Source organism: Gorilla gorilla, chromosome Y (assembly GCF_029281585.2).
Source record: "Gorilla gorilla gorilla isolate KB3781 chromosome Y, NHGRI_mGorGor1-v2.1_pri, whole genome shotgun sequence".
In the NCBI taxonomy this organism is placed as follows: domain Eukaryota; kingdom Metazoa; phylum Chordata; class Mammalia; order Primates; family Hominidae; genus Gorilla; species Gorilla gorilla.
The window spans coordinates 57,267,134-57,290,857 of NC_073248.2; positions in this window are offsets into that span (position 1 = coordinate 57,267,134).

A 23,724-nucleotide genomic window follows, 5' to 3' on the forward strand; every position below is an offset into this window, starting at 1 on the left:
TATAATACATATTTGGTGAAATTTTATATTTTATTTACAGTATATAATATATATTTGGTGAAATTTGATATTTTATGTACAGTATTTAATACATATTTGGTGAAATTTGATATTTTATGTACAGTATATAATATATATTTAGTGTTCTTTCATACTTTATGTACAGTACATAATACATAGTTTGTGAAATTTGATATTTTATGTACAGTATATAATGTATATTTGGTGAAATTTGATATTAAACATACAGAATGTAATATATATTTGTTGAAATTTGATATTTTATTTACAGTATATAATATATATTTAGTGTTCTTTCAGACTTTATGTACAGTATATAATACATATGTTGTGTAATTTTATATTTTATGTACAGTGTATTATATATTTCTTGAAGTTTGATATTTTATGTACAGTATATACTATATATTTGGTGAAGTGTGATATTTCGTGTACAGTATATAATATATATGTGGTGTACTGTCATATTTTATGTATAGTATATAATACATATTTGGTGAAATTTTATATTTTATGTACAGTATATAATATATATTTGGTGAAATTTGATATTTTATGTACAGTATGTAATATATATTTGTTGAAATTTATATTTTATGTACAGTATATAATGCATATTAAGTGTTCTTTCATACTTTATGTACAGTATATAATACATAGTTTGTGAAATTTGATATTTTATGTACAGTATATAATATATATTTAGTGTTCTTTCATACTTTCTGTACAGTATATAATACATATTTTGTGTAATTTGATATTTTATGTACAGTATATTATATATTTTTTGAAGTTTGATATTTTATGTACAGTATAAACTATATATTTTGTGAAATGTGATATTTCATGTACAGTATATAATATATATGTAGTGTACTTTCATATTTTATGTATAGTATATAAAACATATTTGGTTAAATTAGATATTTAATGTACAGTATATAATACATATTTAGTGTTCTTTCATACTATATGTACAGTATATAATAAATCTTTTGTGTAATTTGATATTTTATGTACAGTATATTTTATATTTTTTGAAGTTTGATATTTTATGTACAGTAAAAACTATGTATTTGGTGAACTGTGATATTTCGTGTACAGTATATAATATATATGTAGTGTACTGTCATATTTTATGTATAGTATATAATACATATTTGGTGAAGTTTGATATTTTGTGTACAGTATATAATATATATTTGGTGAAATTTGATATTTTATGTACAGTATGTAATATATATTTGGTGAAATTTGATATTTTATGTACAGTATATAATATATATATAGTGTTCTTTCATACTTTTTGTACAGAGTATAATACATATTTTGTGAAATTTCATATTTTATATACGTCTTATAACATATATGGAGAAATTTGATATTTTATATACAGTATATAATATACATGTAGTGTACTTTCATATTTCATGTATAGTATTTAATACATATTAGGTGAAATTTGATATTTTATGTACAGTATATAATATATATTTGGTGAAATTTGATATTTTACAGACAGTATGTAATATATATTTGGTGAAATTTGATATTTTTTGTACAGTATATAATATATATTTAGTGTTCTTTCATACTTTCTGTACAGTATATAATACATATTTTGTGTAATTTGATATTTTATGTACAGTATATTATATATTTTTTGAAGTTTGATATTTTATGTACAGTATAAACTATATATTTGGTGAAATGTGATATTTCATGTACAGTGTATAATATATATGTAGTGTACTTTCATGTTTTATGTATAGTATATAATACATATTTGGTGAAATTTTATATTTTATGTACAGTATATAATATATATTTGGTGAAATTTGATATTTTATGTACAGTATTTAATACATATTTGGTGAAATTTGATATTTTATGTACAGTATATAATATATATTTAGTGTTCTTTCATACTTTATGAACTGTTCATAATACATAGTTTGTGAAATTTGATATTTTATGTACAGTATATAATGTATATTTGGTGAAATTTGATATTAAACATACAGAATGTAATATATATTTGTTGAAATTTGATATTTTATTTACAGTATATAATATATATTTAGTGTTCTTTCATACTTTATGTACAGTATATAATACATATGTTGTGTAATTTTATATTTTATGTACAGTGTATTATATATTTCTTGAAGTTTGATATTTTATGTACAGTATATAATATATATTTGGCGAAATGTGATATTTCGTGTACAGTATATAATATATATGTAGTGTACTGTCATATTTTATGTATAGTATATAATACATATTTGGTGAAATTTGATATTTTATGTACAGTATATAATATATATTTGGTGAAATTTGATATTTTATGTACAGTATGTAATATATATTTGTTGAAATTTATATTTTATGTACAGTATATAATATATATTTAGTGTTCTTTCATACTTTATGTACAGTATATAATACATAGTTTGTGAAATTTGATATTTTATGTATGTTATATAACATCTATGGTGAAATTTGATATCTTATGTACAGTATATAATATATATGTAGTGTACTTTCATATTTTATGTATAGTATATAATACATATTTGGTGATATTTGATATTTTATGTACAGTATATAATATATATTTGGTGAAATTTGATATTTTACATAAAGTATGTAATACATATTTGGTGAAATTTGATATTTTATGTACAGTATATAATATATATTTAGTGTTCTTTCAGACTTTATGTACAGTATATAATACATATTTTGTGTAATTTGATATTTTATGTACAGTATATTATATATTTTTTGAATTTTGATATTTTATGTACAGTATAAACTATATATTTGGTGAAATGTGATATTTCGTGTACAGTATATAATATATAAGTAGTGTACTTTCATATTTTATGTATAGTATATAATACCTATTTGGTGAAATTTGATATTTTATGTACAGTATATAATATATATCTGGTGAAATTTGATATTTTATGTACAGTATGTAATATATATTTGTTGAAATTTATATTTTATGTACAGTATATAATGCATATTTAGTGTTCTTTCATACTTTATGTACAGTATATAATACATAGTTGGTGAAATTTGATATTTTATGTACAGTATATAATATATATTTAGTGTTCTTTCATACTTTCTGTACAGTATATAATACATATTTTGTGTAATTTGATATTTTATGTGCAGTATATTATATATTTTTTGAAGTTTGATATTTTATGTACAGTATAAACTATATATTTTGTGAAATGTGATATTTCGTGTACAGTATATAATATATATGTAGTGTACTTTCATATTTTATGTATAGTATATAATACATATTTGGTTAAATTAGATATTTAATGTACAGTATATAATACATATTTAGTGTTCTTTCATACTTTATGTACAGTATATAATACATATTTTGTGTAATTTGATATTTTATGTACAGTATATTTTATATATTTTGAAGTTTGATATTTTATGTACAGTAAAAACTATGTATTTGGTGAACTGTGATATTTCGTGTACAGTATATAATATATATGTAGTGTACTGTCATATTTTATGTATAGTATATAATACATATTTGGTGAAGTTTGATATTTTGTGTACAGTATATAATATATATTTGGTGAAATTTGATATTTTATGTACAGTATGTAATATATATTTGGTGAAATTTGATATTTTATGTACAGTATATAATATATATATAGTGTTCTTTCATACTTTTTGTACAGAGTATAATACATATTTTGTGAAATTTCATATTTTATATACGTCATATAACATATATGGAGAAATTTGATATTTTATATACAGTATATAATATACCTGTAGTGTACTTTCATATTTCATGTATAGTATTTAATACATATTAGGTGAAATTTGATATTTTATGTACAGTATATAATATATATTTGGTGAAATTTGATATTTTACAGACAGTATGTAATATATATTTGGTGAAATTTGATATTTTTTGTACAGTATATAATATATATTTAGTGTTCTTTCATACTTTCTGCACAGTATATAATACATATTTTGTGTAATTTGATATTTTATGTACAGTATATTATATATTTTTTGAAGTTTGATATTTTATGTACAGTATAAACTATATATTTGGTGAAATGTGATATTTCATGTACAGTGTATAATATATATGTAGTGTACTTTCATGTTTTATGTATAGTATATAATACATATTTGGTGAAATTTTATATTTTATGTACAGTATATAATATATATTTGGTGAAATTTGATATTTTATGTACAGTATTTAATACATATTTGGTGAAATTTGATATTTTATGTACAGTATATAATATATATTTAGTGTTCTTTCATACTTTATGTACTGTACATAATACATAGTTTGTGAAATTTGATATTTTATGTACAGTATATAATGTATATTTGGTGAAATTTGATATTAAACATACAGAATGTAATATATATTTGTTGAAATTTGATATTTTATTTACAGTATATAATATATATTTAGTGTTCTTTCATACTTTATGTACAGTATATAATACATATGTTGTGTAATTTTATATTTTATGTACAGTGTATTATATATTTCTTGAAGTTTGATATTTTATGTACAGTATATACTATATATTTGGTGAAATGTGATATTTCGTGTACAGTATATAATATATATGTAGTGTACTGTCATATTTTATGTATAGTATATAATACATATTTGGTGAAATTTGATATTTTATGTACAGTATATAACATATATTTGGTGAAATTTGATATTTTATGTACAGTATGTAATATATATTTGTTGAAATTTATATTTTATGTACAGTATATAATATATATTTAGTGTTCTTTCATACTTTATGTACAGTATATAATACATAGTTTGTGAAATTTGATATTTTATGTACAGTATATAATATATATTTAGTGTTCTTTCATACTTTCTGTACAGTATATAATACATATTTTGTGTAATTTGATATTTTATGTACAGTATATAATATATATTTGGTGAAATTTGATATTTTACAGACAGTATGTAATATATATTTGGTGAAATTTGATATTTTTTGTACAGTATATAATATATATTTAGTGTTCTTTCATACTTTCTGTACAGTATATAATACATATTTTGTGTAATTTGATATTTTATGTACAGTATATTATATATTTTTTGAAGTTTGATATTTTAAGTACAGTATAAACTATATATTTGGTGAAATGTGATATTTTGTGTACAGTATATAATATATATGTAGTGTACTTTCATATTTTATGTATAGTATATAATACATATTTGGTTAAATTAGATATTTAATGTACAGTATATAATACATATTTAGTGTTCTTTCATACTTTATGTACAGTATATAATACATATTTTGTGTAATTTGATATTTTATGTACAGTATATTTTATATATTTTGAAGTTTGATATTTTATGTACAGTAAAAACTATGTATTTGGTGAACTGTGATATTTCGTGTACAGTATATAATATATATGTAGTGTACTGTCATATTTTATGTATAGTATATAATACATATTTGGTGAAGTTTGATATTTTGTGTACAGTATATAATATATATTTGGTGAAATTTGATATTTTATGTACAGTATGTAATATATATTTGGTGAAATTTGATATTTTATGTACAGTATATAATATATATATAGTGTTCTTTCATACTTTTTGTACAGAGTATAATACATATTTTGTGAAATTTCATATTTTATATACGTCATATAACATATATGGAGAAATTTGATATTTTATATACAGTATATAATATACCTGTAGTGTACTTTCATATTTCATGTATAGTATTTAATACATATTAGGTGAAATTTGATATTTTATGTACAGTATATAATATATATTTGGTGAAATTTGATATTTTACAGACAGTATGTAATATATATTTGGTGAAATTTGATATTTTTTGTACAGTATATAATATATATTTAGTGTTCTTTCATACTTTCTGTACAGTATATAATACATATTTTGTGTAATTTGATATTTTATGTACAGTATATTATATATTTTTTGAAGTTTGATATTTTATGTACAGTATAAACTATATATTTGGTGAAATGTGATATTTCATGTACAGTGTATAATATATATGTAGTGTACTTTCATGTTTTATGTATAGTATATAATACATATTTGGTGAAATTTTATATTTTATGTACAGTATATAATATATATTTGGTGAAATTTGATATTTTATGTACAGTATTTAATACATATTTGGTGAAATTTGATATTTTATGTACAGTATATAATATATATTTAGTGTTCTTTCATACTTTATGTACAGTACATAATACATAGTTTGTGAAATTTGATATTTTATGTACAGTATATAATGTATATTTGGTGAAATTTGATATTAAACATACAGAATGTAATATATATTTGTTGAAATTTGATATTTTATTTACAGTATATAATATATATTTAGTGTTCTTTCATACTTTATGTACAGTATATAATACATATGTTGTGTAATTTTATATTTTATGTACAGTGTATTATATATTTCTTGAAGTTTGATATTTTATGTACAGTATATACTATATATTTGGTGAAATGTGATATTTCGTGTACAGTATATAATATATATGTAGTGTACTGTCATATTTTATGTATAGTATATAATACATATTTGGTGAAATTTGATATTTTATGTACAGTATATAATATATATTTGGTGAAATTTGATATTTTATGTACAGTATGTAATATATATTTGTTGAAATTTATATTTTATGTACAGTATATAATATATATTTAGTGTTCTTTCATACTTTATGTACAGTATACAATACATAGTTTGTGAAATTTGATATTTTATGTATGTTATATAATATCTATGGTGAAATTTGATATCTTATGTACAGTATATAATATATATGTAGTGTACTTTCATATTTTATGTACAGTATATAATACATATTTGGTGATATTTGATATTTTATGTACAGTATATAATATATATTTGGTGAAATTTGATATTTTACATAAAGTATGTAATAGATATTTGGTGAAATTTGATATTTTATGTACAGTATATAATATATATTTAGTGTTCTTTCAGACTTTATGTACAGTATATAATACATATTTTGTGTAATTTGATATTTTATGTACAGTATATTATATATTTTTTGAATTTTGATATTTTATGTACAGTATAAACTATATATTTGGTGAAATGTGATATTTCGTGTACAGTATATAATATATAAGTAGTGTACTTTCATATTTTATGTATAGTATATAATACATATTTGGTGAAATTTGATATTTTATGTACAGTATATAATATATATCTGGTGAAATTTGATATTTTATGTACAGTATGTAATATATATTTGTTGAAATTTATATTTTATGTACAGTATATAATGCATATTTAGTGTTCTTTCATACTTTATGTACAGTATATAATACATAGTTGGTGAAATTTGATATTTTATGTACAGTATATAATATATATTTAGTGTTCTTTCATACTTTCTGTACAGTATATAATACATATTTTGTGTAATTTGATATTTTATGTACAGTATATTATATATTTTTTGAAGTTTGATATTTTATGTACAGTATAAACTATATATTTTGTGAAATGTGATATTTCGTGTACAGTATATAATATATATGTAGTGTACTTTCATATTTTATGTATAGTATATAATACATATTTGGTTAAATTAGATATTTAATGTACAGTATATAATACATATTTAGTGTTCTTTCATACTTTATGTACAGTATATAATACATATTTTGTGTAATTTGATATTTTATGTACAGTATATTTTATATTTTTTGAAGTTTGATATTTTATGTACAGTAAAAACTATGTATTTGGTGAACTGTGATATTTCGTGTACAGTATATAATATATACGTAGTGTACTGTCATATTTTATGTATAGTATATAATACATATTTGGTGAAGTTTGATATTTTGTGTACAGTATATAATATATATTTGGTGAAATTTGATATTTTATGTACAGTATGTAATATATATTTGGTGAAATTTGATATTTTATGTACAGTATATAATATATATAGTGTTCTTTCATACTTTTTGTACAGAGTATAATACATATTTTGTGAAATTTCATATTTTATATACGTCTTATAACATATATGGAGAAATTTGATATTTTATATACAGTATATAATATACATGTAGTGTACTTTCATATTTCATGTATAGTATTTAATACATATTAGGTGAAATTTGATATTTTATGTACAGTATATAATATATATTTGGTGAAATTTGATATTTTACAGACAGTATGTAATATATATTTGGTGAAATTTGATATTTTTTGTACAGTATATAATATATATTTAGTGTTCTTTCATACTTTCTGTACAGTATATAATACATATTTTGTGTAATTTGATATTTTATGTACAGTATATTATATATTTTTTGAAGTTTGATATTTTATGTACAGTATAAACTATATATTTGGTGAAATGTGATATTTCATGTACAGTGTATAATATATATGTAGTGTACTTTCATGTTTTATGTATAGTATATAATACATATTTGGTGAAATTTTATATTTTATGTACAGTATATAATATATATTTGGTGAAATTTGATATTTTATGTACAGTATTTAATACATATTTGGTGAAATTTGATATTTTATGTACAGTATATAATATATATTTAGTGTTCTTTCATACTTTATGTACTGTACATAATACATAGTTTGTGAAATTTGATATTTTATGTACAGTATATAATGTATATTTGGTGAAATTTGATATTAAACATACAGAATGTAATATATATTTGTTGAAATTTGATATTTTATTTACAGTATATAATATATATTTAGTGTTCTTTCATACTTTATGTACAGTATATAATACATATGTTGTTTAATTTTATATTTTATGTACAGTGTATTATATATTTCTTGAAGTTTGATATTTTATGTACAGTATATACTATATATTTGGTGAAATGTGATATTTCGTGTACAGTATATAATATATATGTAGTGTACTGTCATATTTTATGTATAGTATATAATACATATTTGGTGAAATTTGATATTTTATGTACAGTATATAATATATATTTGGTGAAATTTGATATTTTATGTACAGTATGTAATATATATTTGTTGAAATTTATAATTTATGTACAGTATATAATATATATTTAGTGTTCTTTCATACTTTATGTACAGTATATAATACATAGTTTGTGAAATTTGATATTTTATGTATGTTATATAACATCTATGGTGAAATTTGATATCTTATGTACAGTATATAATATATATGTAGTGTACTTTCATATTTTATGTATAGTATATAATACATATTTGGTGATATTTGATATTTTATGTACAGTATATAATATATATTTGGTGAAATTTGATATTTTACATAAAGTATGTAATACATATTTGGTGAAATTTGATATTTTATGTACAGTATATAATATATATTTAGTGTTCTTTCAGACTTTATGTACAGTATATAATACATATTTTGTGTAATTTGATATTTTATGTACAGTATATTATATATTTTTTGAATTTTGATATTTTATGTACAGTATAAACTATATATTTGGTGAAATGTGATATTTCGTGTACAGTATATAATATATAAGTAGTGTACTTTCATATTTTATGTATAGTATATAATACATATTTGGTGAAATTTGATATTTCATGTACAGTATATAATATATATCTGGTGAAATTTGATATTTTATGTACAGTATGTAATATATATTTGTTGAAATTTATATTTTATGTACAGTATATAATGCATATTTAGTGTTCTTTCATACTTTATGTACAGTATATAATACATAGTTGGTGAAATTTGATATTTTATGTACAGTATATAATATATATTTAGTGTTCTTTCATACTTTCTGTACAGTATATAATACATATTTTGTGTAATTTGATATTTTATGTACAGTATATTATATATTTTTTGAAGTTTGATATTTTATGTACAGTATAAACTATATATTTTGTGAAATGTGATATTTCGTGTACAGTATATAATATATATGTAGTGTACTTTCATATTTTATGTATAGTATATAATACATATTTGGTTAAATTAGATATTTAATGTACAGTATATAATACATATTTAGTGTTCTTTCATACTTTATGTACAGTATATAATACATATTTTGTGTAATTTGATATTTTATGTACAGTATATTTTATATATTTTGAAGTTTGATATTTTATGTACAGTAAAAACTATGTATTTGGTGAACTGTGATATTTCGTGTACAGTATATAATATATATGTAGTGTACTGTCATATTTTATGTATAGTATATAATACATATTTGGTGAAGTTTGATATTTTGTGTACAGTATATAATATATATTTGGTGAAATTTGATATTTTATGTACAGTATGTAATATATATTTGGTGAAATTTGATATTTTATGTACAGTATATAATATATATATAGTGTTCTTTCATACTTTTTGTACAGAGTATAATACATATTTTGTGAAATTTCATATTTTATATACGTCATATAACATATATGGAGAAATTTGATATTTTATATACAGTATATAATATACCTGTAGTGTACTTTCATATTTCATGTATAGTATTTAATACATATTAGGTGAAATTTGATATTTTATGTACAGTATATAATATATATTTGGTGAAATTTGATATTTTACAGACAGTATGTAATATATATTTGGTGAAATTTGATATTTTTTGTACAGTATATAATATATATTTAGTGTTCTTTCATACTTTCTGTACAGTATATAATACATATTTTGTGTAATTTGATATTTTATGTACAGTATATTATATATTTTTTGAAGTTTGATATTTTATGTACAGTATAAACTATATATTTGGTGAAATGTGATATTTCATGTACAGTGTACAATATATATGTAGTGTACTTTCATGTTTTATGTATAGTATATAATACATATTTGGTGAAATTTTATATTTTATGTACAGTATATAATATATATTTGGTGAAATTTGATATTTTATGTACAGTATTTAATACATATTTGGTGAAATTTGATATTTTATGTACAGTATATAATATATATTTAGTGTTCTTTCATACTTTATGTACTGTACATAATACATAGTTTGTGAAATTTGATATTTTATGTACAGTATATAATGTATATTTGGTGAAATTTGATATTAAACATACAGAATGTAATATATATTTGTTGAAATTTGATATTTTATTTACAGTATATAATATATATTTAGTGTTCTTTCATACTTTATGTACAGTATATAATACATATGTTGTGTAATTTTATATTTTATGTACAGTGTATTATATATTTCTTGAAGTTTGATATTTTATGTACAGTATATACTATATATTTGGTGAAATGTGATATTTCGTGTACAGTATATAATATATATGTAGTGTACTGTCATATTTTATGTATAGTATATAATACATATTTGGTGAAATTTGATATTTTATGTACAGTATATAATATATATTTGGTGAAATTTGATATTTTATGTACAGTATGTAATATATATTTGTTGAAATTTATATTTTATGTACAGTATATAATATATATTTAGTGTTCTTTCATACTTTATGTACAGTATATAATACATAGTTTGTGAAATTTGATATTTTATGTACAGTATATAATATATATTTAGTGTTCTTTCATACTTTCTGTACAGTATATAATACATATTTTGTGTAATTTGATATTTTATGTACAGTATATAATATATATTTGGTGAAATTTGATATTTTACAGACAGTATGTAATATATATTTGGTGAAATTTGATATTTTTTGTACAGTATATAATATATATTTAGTGTTCTTTCATACTTTCTGTACAGTATATAATACATATTTTGTGTAATTTGATATTTTATGTACAGTATATTATATATTTTTTGAAGTTTGATATTTTATGTACAGTATAAACTATATATTTGGTGAAATGTGATATTTCGTGTACAGTATATAATATATATGTAGTGTACTTTCATATTTTATGTATAGTATATAATACATATTTGGTTAAATTAGATATTTAATGTACAGTATATAATACATATTTAGTGTTCTTTCATACTTTATGTACAGTATATAATACATATTTTGTGTAATTTGATATTTTATGTACAGTATATTTTATATATTTTGAAGTTTGATATTTTATGTACAGTAAAAACTATGTATTTGGTGAACTGTGATATTTCGTGTACAGTATATAATATATATGTTGTGTACTGTCATATTTTATGTATAGTATATAATACATATTTGGTGAAGTTTGATATTTTGTGTACAGTATATAATATATATTTGGTGAAATTTGATATTTTATGTACAGTATGTAATATATATTTGGTGAAATTTGATATTTTATGTACAGTATATAATATATATATAGTGTTCTTTCATACTTTTTGTACAGAGTATAATACATATTTTGTGAAATTTCATATTTTATATACGTCATATAACATATATGGAGAAATTTGATATTTTATATACAGTATATAATATACCTGTAGTGTACTTTCATATTTCATGTATAGTATTTAATACATATTAGGTGAAATTTGATATTTTATGTAGAGTATATAATATATATTTGGTGAAATTTGATATTTTACAGACAGTATGTAATATATATTTGGTGAAATTTGATATTTTTTGTACAGTATATAATATATATTTAGTGTTCTTTCATACTTTCTGTACAGTATATAATACATATTTTGTGTAATTTGATATTTTATGTACAGTATATTATATATTTTTTGAAGTTTGATATTTTATGTACAGTATAAACTATATATTTGGTGAAATGTGATATTTCATGTACAGTGTATAATATATATGTAGTGTACTTTCATGTTTTATGTATAGTATATAATACATATTTGGTGAAATTTTATATTTTATGTACAGTATATAATATATATTTGGTGAAATTTGATATTTTATGTACAGTATTTAATACATATTTGGTGAAATTTGATATTTTATGTACAGTATATAATATATATTTAGTGTTCTTTCATACTTTATGTACAGTACATAATACATAGTTTGTGAAATTTGATATTTTATGTACAGTATATAATGTATATTTGGTGAAATTTGATATTAAACATACAGAATGTAATATATATTTGTTGAAATTTGATATTTTATTTACAGTATATAATATATATTTAGTGTTCTTTCATACTTTATGTACAGTATATAATACATATGTTGTGTAATTTTATATTTTATGTACAGTGTATTATATATTTCTTGAAGTTTGATATTTTATGTACAGTATATACTATATATTTGGTGAAGTGTGATATTTCGTGTACAGTATATAATATATATGTGGTGTACTGTCATATTTTATGTATAGTATATAATACATATTTGGTGAAATTTGATATTTTATGTACAGTATACAATATATATTTGGTGAAATTTGATATTTTATGTACAGTATGTAATATATATTTGTTGAAATTTATATTTTATGTACAGTATATAATGCATATTTAGTGTTCTTTCATACTTTATGTACAGTATATAATACATAGTTTGTGAAATTTGATAATTTATGTACAGTATATAATATATATTTAGTGTTCTTTCATACTTTCTGTACAGTATATAATACATATTTTGTGTAATTTGATATTTTATGTACAGTATATTATATATTTTTCAAGTTTGATATTTTATGTACAGTATAAACTATATATTTTGTGAAATGTGATATTTCATGTACAGTATATAATATATATGTAGTGTACTTTCATATTTTATGTATAGTATATAATACATATTTGGTTAAATTAGATATTTAATGTACAGTATATAATACATATTTAGTGTTCTTTCATACTATATGTACAGTATATAATACATATTTTGTGTAATTTGATATTTTATGTACAGTATATTTTATATTTTTTGAAGTTTGATATTTTATGTACAGTAAAAACTATGTATTTGGTGAACTGTGATATTTCGTGTACAGTATATAATATATGTGTAGTGTACTGTCATATTTTATGTATAGTATATAATACATATTTGGTGAAGTTTGATATTTTGTGCACAGTATATAATATATATTTGGTGAAATTTGATATTTTATGTACAGTATGTAATATATATTTGGTGAAATTTGATATTTTATGTACAGAATATAATATATATATAGTGTTCTTTCATACTTTTTGTACACAGTATAATACATATTTTGTGAAATTTCATATTTTATATACGTCATATAACATATATGGAGAAATTTGATATTTTATATACAGTATATAATATACATGTAGTGTACTTTCATATTTCATGTATAGTATTTAATACATATTAGGTGAAATTTGATATTTTATGTACAGTATATAATATATATTTGGTGAAATTTGATATTTTTTGTACAGTATACAATATATATTTAGTGTTCTTTCATACTTTCTGTACAGTATATAATACATATTTTGTGTAATTTGATATTTTATGTACAGTATATTATATATTTTTTGAAGTTTGATATTTTATGTACAGTATAAACTATATATTTGGTGAAATGTGATATTTCATGTACAGTGTATAATATATATGTAGTGTACTTTCATGTTTTATGTATAGTATATAATACATATTTGGTGAAATTTTATATTTTATGTACAGTATATAATATATATTTCGTGAAATTTGATATCTTATGTACAGTATATAATATATATGTAGTGTACTTTCATATTTTATGTATAGTATATAATACATATTTGGTGATATTTGATATTTTATGTACAGTATATAATATATATTTGGTGAAATTTGATATTTTACATAAAGTATGTAATACATATTTGGTGAAATTAGATATTTTATGTACAGTATATAATATATATTTAGTGTTCTTTCAGACTTTATGTACAGTATATAATACATATTTTGTGTAATTTGATATTTTATGTACAGTATATCATATATTTTTTGAATTTTGATATTTTATGTACAGTATAAACTATATATTTGGTGAAATGTGATATTTCATGTACAGTATATAATATATAAGTAGTGTACCTTCATATTTTATGTATAGTATATAATACATATTTGGTGAAATTTGATATTTTATGTACAGTATATAATATATATCTGGTGAAATTTGATATTTTATGTACAGTATGTAATATATATTTGTTGAAATTTATATTTTATGTACAGTATATAATGCATATTTAGTGTTCTTTCATAAATTATGTACAGTATATAATACATAGTTTGTGAAATTTGATATTTTATGTACAGTATATAATATATATTTAGTGTTCTTTCATACTTTCTGTACAGTATATATTACATATTTTGTGCAATTTTATATTTTATGTACAGTGTATTATATATTTTTTGAAGTTTGATATTTTATGTACAGTATATACTATATATTTGGTGAAATGTGATATTTCGTGTACAGTATATAATATATATGTAGTGTACTGTCATATTTTATGTATAGTATATAATACATATTTGGTGAAATTTGATATTTTATGTACAGTATATAATATATATTTGGTGAAATTTGATATTTTATGTACAGTATGTAATATATATTTGTTGAAATTTATATTTTATGTACAGTATATAATATATATTTAGTGTTCTTTCATACTTTATGTACAGTATATAATACATAGTTTGTGAAATTTGATATTTTATGTATATTATATAATATCTATGGTGAAATTTGATATCTTATGTACAGTATATAATATATATGTAGTGTACTTTCATATTTTATGTATAGTATATAATACATATTTGGTGATATTTGATATTTTATGTACAGTATATAATATATATTTGGTGAAATTTGATATTTTACATAAAGTATGTAATACATATTTGGTGAAATTTGATATTTTATGTACAGTATATAATATATATTTAGTGTTCTTTCAGACTTTATGTACAGTATATAATACATATTTTGTGTAATTTGATATTTTATGTACAGTATATTATATATTTTTTGAATTTTGATATTTTATGTACAGTATAAACTATATATTTGGTGAAATGTGATATTTCGTGTACAGTATATAATATATAAGTAGTGTACTTTCATATTTTATGTATAGTATATAATACATATTTGGTGAAATTTGATATTTTATGTACAGTATATAATATATATCTGGTGAAATTTGATATTTTATGTACAATATGTAATATATATTTGTTGAAATTTATATTTTATGTACAGTATATAATGCATATTTAGTGTTCTTTCATAATTTATGTACAGTATATAATACATAGTTTGTGAAATTTGATATTTTATGTACAGTATATAATATATATTTAGTGTTCTTTCATACTTTCTGTACAGTATATAATACATATTTTGTGTAATTTTATATTTTATGTACAGTGTATTATATATTTTTTGAAGTTTGATATTTTATGTACAGTATATACTATATATTTGGTGAAATGTGATATTTCGTGTACAGTATATAACATATATGTAGTGTACTGTCATATTTTACGTATAGTATATAATATATATTTGGTGAAATTTGATATTTTATGTTCAGTATATAATATATATTTGGTGAAATTTGATATTTTATGTACAGTATGTAATATATATTTGTTGAAATTTATATTTTATGTACAGTATATAATATATATTTAGTGTTCTTTCATACTTTATGTACAGTATATAATACATAGTTTGTGAAATTTGATATTTTATGTATGTTATATAATATCTATGGTGAAATTTGATATCTTATGTACAGTATATAATATATATGTAGTGTACTTTCAAATTTTATGTATAGTATATAATACATATTTGGTGATATTTGATATTTTATGTACAGTATATAATATATATTTGGTGAAATTTGATATTTTACATAAAGTATGTAATACATATTTGGTGAAATTTGATATTTTATGTACAGTATATAATATATATTTAGTGTTCTTTCAGACTTTATGTACAGTATATAATACATATTTTGTGTAATTTGATATTTTATGTACAGTATATTATATATTTTTTGAATTTTGATATTTTATGTACAGTATAAACTATATATTTGGTGAAATGTGATATTTCGTGTACAGTATATAATATATAAGTAGTGTACTTTCATATTTTATGTATAGTATATAATACATATTTGGTGAAATTTGATATTTTATGTACAGTATATAATATATATCTGGTGAAATTTGATATTTTATGTACAATATGTAATATATATTTGTTGAAATTTATATTTTATGTACAGTATATAATGCATATTTAGTGTTCTTTCATAATTTATGTACAGTATATAATACATAGTTTGTGAAATTTGATATTTTATGTACAGTATATAATATATATTTAGTGTTCTTTCATACTTTCTGTACAGTATATAATACATATTTTGTGTAATTTTATATTTTATGTACAGTGTATTATATATTTTTTGAAGTTTGATATTTTATGTACAGTATATACTATATATTTGGTGAAATGTGATATTTCGTGTACAGTATATAACATATATGTAGTGTACTGTCATATTTTATGTATAGTATTTAATACATATTTGGTGAAATTTGATATTTTATGTTCAGTATATAATATATATTTGGTGAAATTTGATATTTTATGTACAGTATGTAATATATATTTGTTGAAATTTATATTTTATGTACAGTATATAATATATATTTAGTGTTCTTTCATACTTTATGTACAGTATATAATACATAGTTTGTGAAATTTGATATTTTATGTATGTTATATAATATCTATGGTGAAATTTGATATCTTATGTACAGTATATAATATATATGTAGTGTACTTTCATATTTTATGTATAGTATATAATACATATTTGGTGATATTTGATATTTTATGTACAGTATATAATATATATTTGGTGAAATTTGATATTTTACATAAAGTATGTAATACATATTTGGTGAAATTTGATATTTTATGTACAGTATATAATATATATTTAGTGTTCTTTCAGACTTTATGTACAGTATATAATACATATTTTGTGTAATTTGATATTTTATGTACAGTATATTATATATTTTTTGAATTTTGATATTTTATGTACAGTATAAACTATATATTTGGTGAAATGTGATATTTCGTGTACAGTATATAATATATAAGTAGTGTACCTTCATATTTTATGTATAGTATATAATACATATTTGGTGAAATTTGATATTTTATGTACAGTATATAATATATATCTGGTGAAATTTGATATTTTATGTACAGTATGTAATATATATTTGTTGAAATTTATATTTTATGTACAGTATATAATGCATATTTAGTGTTCTTTCATAATTTATGTACAGTATATAATACATAGTTTGTGAAATTTGATATTTTATGTACAGTATATAATATATATTTAGTGTTCTTTCATACTTTCTGTACAGTATATAATACATATTTTGTGCAATTTTATATTTTATGTACAGTGTATTATATATTTTTTGAAGTTTGATATTTTATGTACAGTATATACTATATATTTGGTGAAATGTGATATTTCGTGTACAGTATATAATATATATGTAGTGTACTGTCATATTTTATGTATAGTATATAATACATATTTGGTGAAATTTGATATTTTATGTACAGTATATAATATATATTTGGTGAAATTTGATATTTTATGTACAGTATGTAATATATATTTGATGAAATTTATATTTTATGTACAGTATATAATATATATTTAGTGTTCTTTCATACTTAATGTACAGTATATAATACATAGTTTGTGAAATTTGATATTTTATGTATGTTATATAATATCTATGGTGAAATTTGATATCTTATGTACAGTATATAATATATATGTAGTGTACTTTCATATTTTATGTATGGTATATAATACATATTTGGTGATATTTGATATTTTATGTACAGTATATAATATATATTTGGTGAAATTTGATATTTTACATAAAGTATGTAATACATATTTGGTGAAATTTGATATTTTTTGTACAGTATATAATATATATTTAGTGTTCTTTCAGACTTTATGTACAGTATATAATACATATTTTGTGTAATTTGATATTTTATGTACAGTATATTATATATTTTTTGAATTTTGATATTTTATGTACAGTATAAACTATATATTTGGTGAAATGTGATATTTCGTGTACAGTATATAATATATAAGTAGTGTACTTTCATATTTTATGTATAGTATATAATACATATTTGGTGAAATTTGATATTTTATGTACAGTATATAATATATATCTGGTGAAATTTGATATTTTATGTACAGTATGTAATATATATTTGTTGAAATTTATATTTTATGTACAGTATATAATGCATATTTAGTGTTCTTTCATAATTTATGTACAGTATATAATACATAGTTTGTGAAATTTGATATTTTATGTACAGTATATAATATATATTTAGTGTTCTTTCATACTTTCTGTACAGTATATAATACATATTTTGTGTAATTTTATATTTTATGTACAGTGTATTATATATTTTTTGAAGTTTGATATTTTATGTACAGTATATACTATATATTTGGTGAAATGTGATATTTCGTGTACAGTATATAACATATATGTAGTGTACTGTCATATTTTATGTATAGTATATAATACATATTTGGTGAAATTTGATATTTTATGTTCAGTATATAATATATATTTGGTGAAATTTGATATTTTATGTACAGTATGTAATATATATTTGTTGAAATTTATATTTTATGTACAGTATATAATATATATTTAGTGTTCTTTCATACTTTATGTACAGTATATAATACATAGTTTGTGAAATTTGATATTTTATGTATGTTATATAATATCTATGGTGAAATTTGATATCTTATGTACAGTATATAATATATATGTAGTGTACTTTCATATTTTATGTATAGTATATAATACATATTTGGTGATATTTGATATTTTATGTACAGTATATAATATATATTTGGTGAAATTTGATATTTTACATAAAGTATGTAATACATATTTGGTGAAATTTGATATTTTATGTACAGTATATAATATGTATTTAGTGTTCTTTCAGACTTTATGTACAGTATATAATACATATTTTGTGTAATTTGATATTTTATGTACAGTATATTATATATTTTTTGAATTTTGATATTTTATGTACAGTATAAACTATATATTTGGTGAAATGTGATATTTCGTGTACAGTATATAATATATAAGTAGTGTACTTTCATATTTTATGTATAGTATATAATACATATTTGGTGAAATTTGATATTTTATGTACAGTATATAATATATATCTGGTGAAATTTGATATTTTATGTACAGTATGTAATATATATTTGTTGAAATTTATATTTTATGTACAGTATATAATGCATATTTAGTGTTCTTTCATAATTTATGTACAGTATATAATACATAGTTTGTGAAATTTGATATTTTATGTACAGTATATAATATATATTTAGTGTTCTTTCATACTTTCTGTACAGTATATAATACATATTTTGTGTAATTTTATATTTTATGTACAGTGTATTATATATTTTTTGAAGTTTGATATTTTATGTACAGTATATACTATATATTTGGTGAAATGTGATATTTCGTGTACAGTATATAACATATATGTAGTGTACTGTCATATTTTATGTATAGTATATAATACATATTTGGTGAAATTTGATATTTTATGTTCAGTATATAATATATATTTGGTGAAATTTGATATTTTATGTACAGTATGTAATATATATTTGTTGAAATTTATATTTTATGTACAGTATATAATATATATTTAGTGTTCTTTCATACTTTATGTACAGTATATAATACATAGTTTGTGAAATTTGATATTTTATGTATGTTATATAATATCTATGGTGAAATTTGATATCTTATGTACAGTATATAATATATATGTAGTGTACTTTCATATTTTATGTATAGTATATAATACATATTTGGTGATATTTGATATTTTATGTACAGTATATAATATATATTTGGTGAAATTTGATATTTTACATAAAGTATGTAATACATATTTGGTGAAATTTGATATTTTATGTACAGTATATAATATGTATTTAGTGTTCTTTCAGACTTTATGTACAGTATATAATACATATTTTGTGTAATTTGATATTTTATGTACAGTATATTATATATTTTTTGAATTTTGATATTTTATGTACAGTATAAACTATATATTTGGTGAAATGTGATATTTCGTGTACAGTATATAATATATAAGTAGTGTACTTTCATATTTTATGTATAGTATATAATACATATTTGGTGAAATTTGATATTTTATGTACAGTATATAATATATATCTGGTGAAATTTGATATTTTATGTACAGTATGTAATATATATTTGTTGAAATTTATATTTTATGTACAGTATATAATGCATATTTAGTGTTCTTTCATACTTTATGTACAGTATATAATACATAGTTTGTGAAATTTGATATTTTTTGTAAAGTATATAATATATATTTAGTGTTCTTTCATACTTTCTGTACAGTATATAATACATATTTTGTGTAATTTGATATTTTATGTACAGTATATTATATATTTTTTGAAGTTTGATATTTTATGTACAGTATAAACTATATATTTTGTGAAATGTGATATTTCGTGTACAGTATATAATATATATGTAGTGTACTTTCATATTTTATGTATAGTATATAATACATATTTGGTTAAATTAGATATTTAATGTACAGTATATAATACATATTTAGGGTTCTTTCATACTTTATGTACAGTATATAATACATATTTTGTGTAATTTGATATTTTATGTACAGTATATTTTATATTTTTTGAAGTTTGATATTTTATGTACAGTAAAAACTATGTATTTGGTGAACTGTGATATTTCATGTACAGTGTATAATATATATGTAGTGTACTTTCATGTTTTATGTATAGTATATAATACATATTTGGTGAAATTTTATATTTTATGTACAGTATATAATATATATTTGGTGAAATTTGATATTTTATGTACAGTATTTAATACATATTTGGTGAAATTTGATATTTTATGTACAGTATATAATATATATTTAGTGTTCTTTCATACTTTATGTACAGTACATAATACATAGTTTGTGAAATTTGATATTTTATGTACAGTATATAATGTATATTTGGTGAAATTTGATATTAAACATACAGAATGTAATATATATTTGTTGAAATTTGATATTTTATTTACAGTATATAATATGTATTTAGTGTTCTTTCATACTTTATGTACAGTATATAATACATATGTTGTGTAATTTGATATTTTATGTACAGTATATTATATATTTTTTGAAGTTTGATATTTTATGTACAGTATAAACTATATATTTTGTGAAATGTGATATTTCGTGTACAGTATATAATATATATGTAGTGTACTGTCATATTTTATGTATAGTATATAATACATATTTGGTGAAATTTTATATTTTATGTACAGTATATAATATATATTTGGTGAAATTTGATATTTTATGTACAGTATGTAATATATATTTGTTGAAATTTATATTTTATGTACAGTATATAATATATATTTAGTGTTCTTTCATACTTTATGTACAGTATACAATACATAGTTTGTGAAATTTGATATTTTATGTATGTTATATAATATCTAGGGTGAAATTTGATATCTTATGTACAGTATATAATATATATGTAGTGTACTTTCATATTTTATGTATAGTATATAATACATATTTAGTGATATTTGATATTTTATGTACAGTATATAATATATATTTGGTGAAATTTGATATTTTACATAAAGTATGTAATACATATTTGGTGAAATTTGATATTTTATGTACACTATATAATATATATTTAGTGTTCTTTCAGACTTTATGTACAGTATATAATACATATTTTGTGTAATTTGATATTTTATGTACAGTATATTATATATTTTTTGAATTTTGATATTTTATGTACAGTATAAACTATATATTTGGTGAAATGTGATATTTCATGTACAGTATATAATATATAAGTAGTGTACCTTCATATTTTATGTATAGTATATAATACATATTTGGTGAAATTTGATATTTCATGTACAGTATATAATATATATCTGGTGAAATTTGATATTTTATGTACAGTATGTAATATGTATTTGTTGAAATTTATATTTTATGTACAGTATATAATGCATATTTAGTGTTCTTTCATAATTTATGTACAGTATATAATACATAGTTTGTGAAATTTGATATTTTATGTACAGTATATAATATATATTTAGTGTTCTTTCATACTTTCTGTACAGTATATAATACATATTTTGTGTAATTTGATATTTTATGTACAGTGTATTATATATTTTTTGAAGTTTGATATTTTATGTACAGTATATACTATATATTTGGTGAAATGTGATATTTCGTGTACAGTATATAATATATATGTAGTGTACTGTCATATTTTATGTATAGTATATAATACATATTTGGTGAAATTTGATATTTTATGTACAGTATATAATATATATTTGGTGAAATTTGATA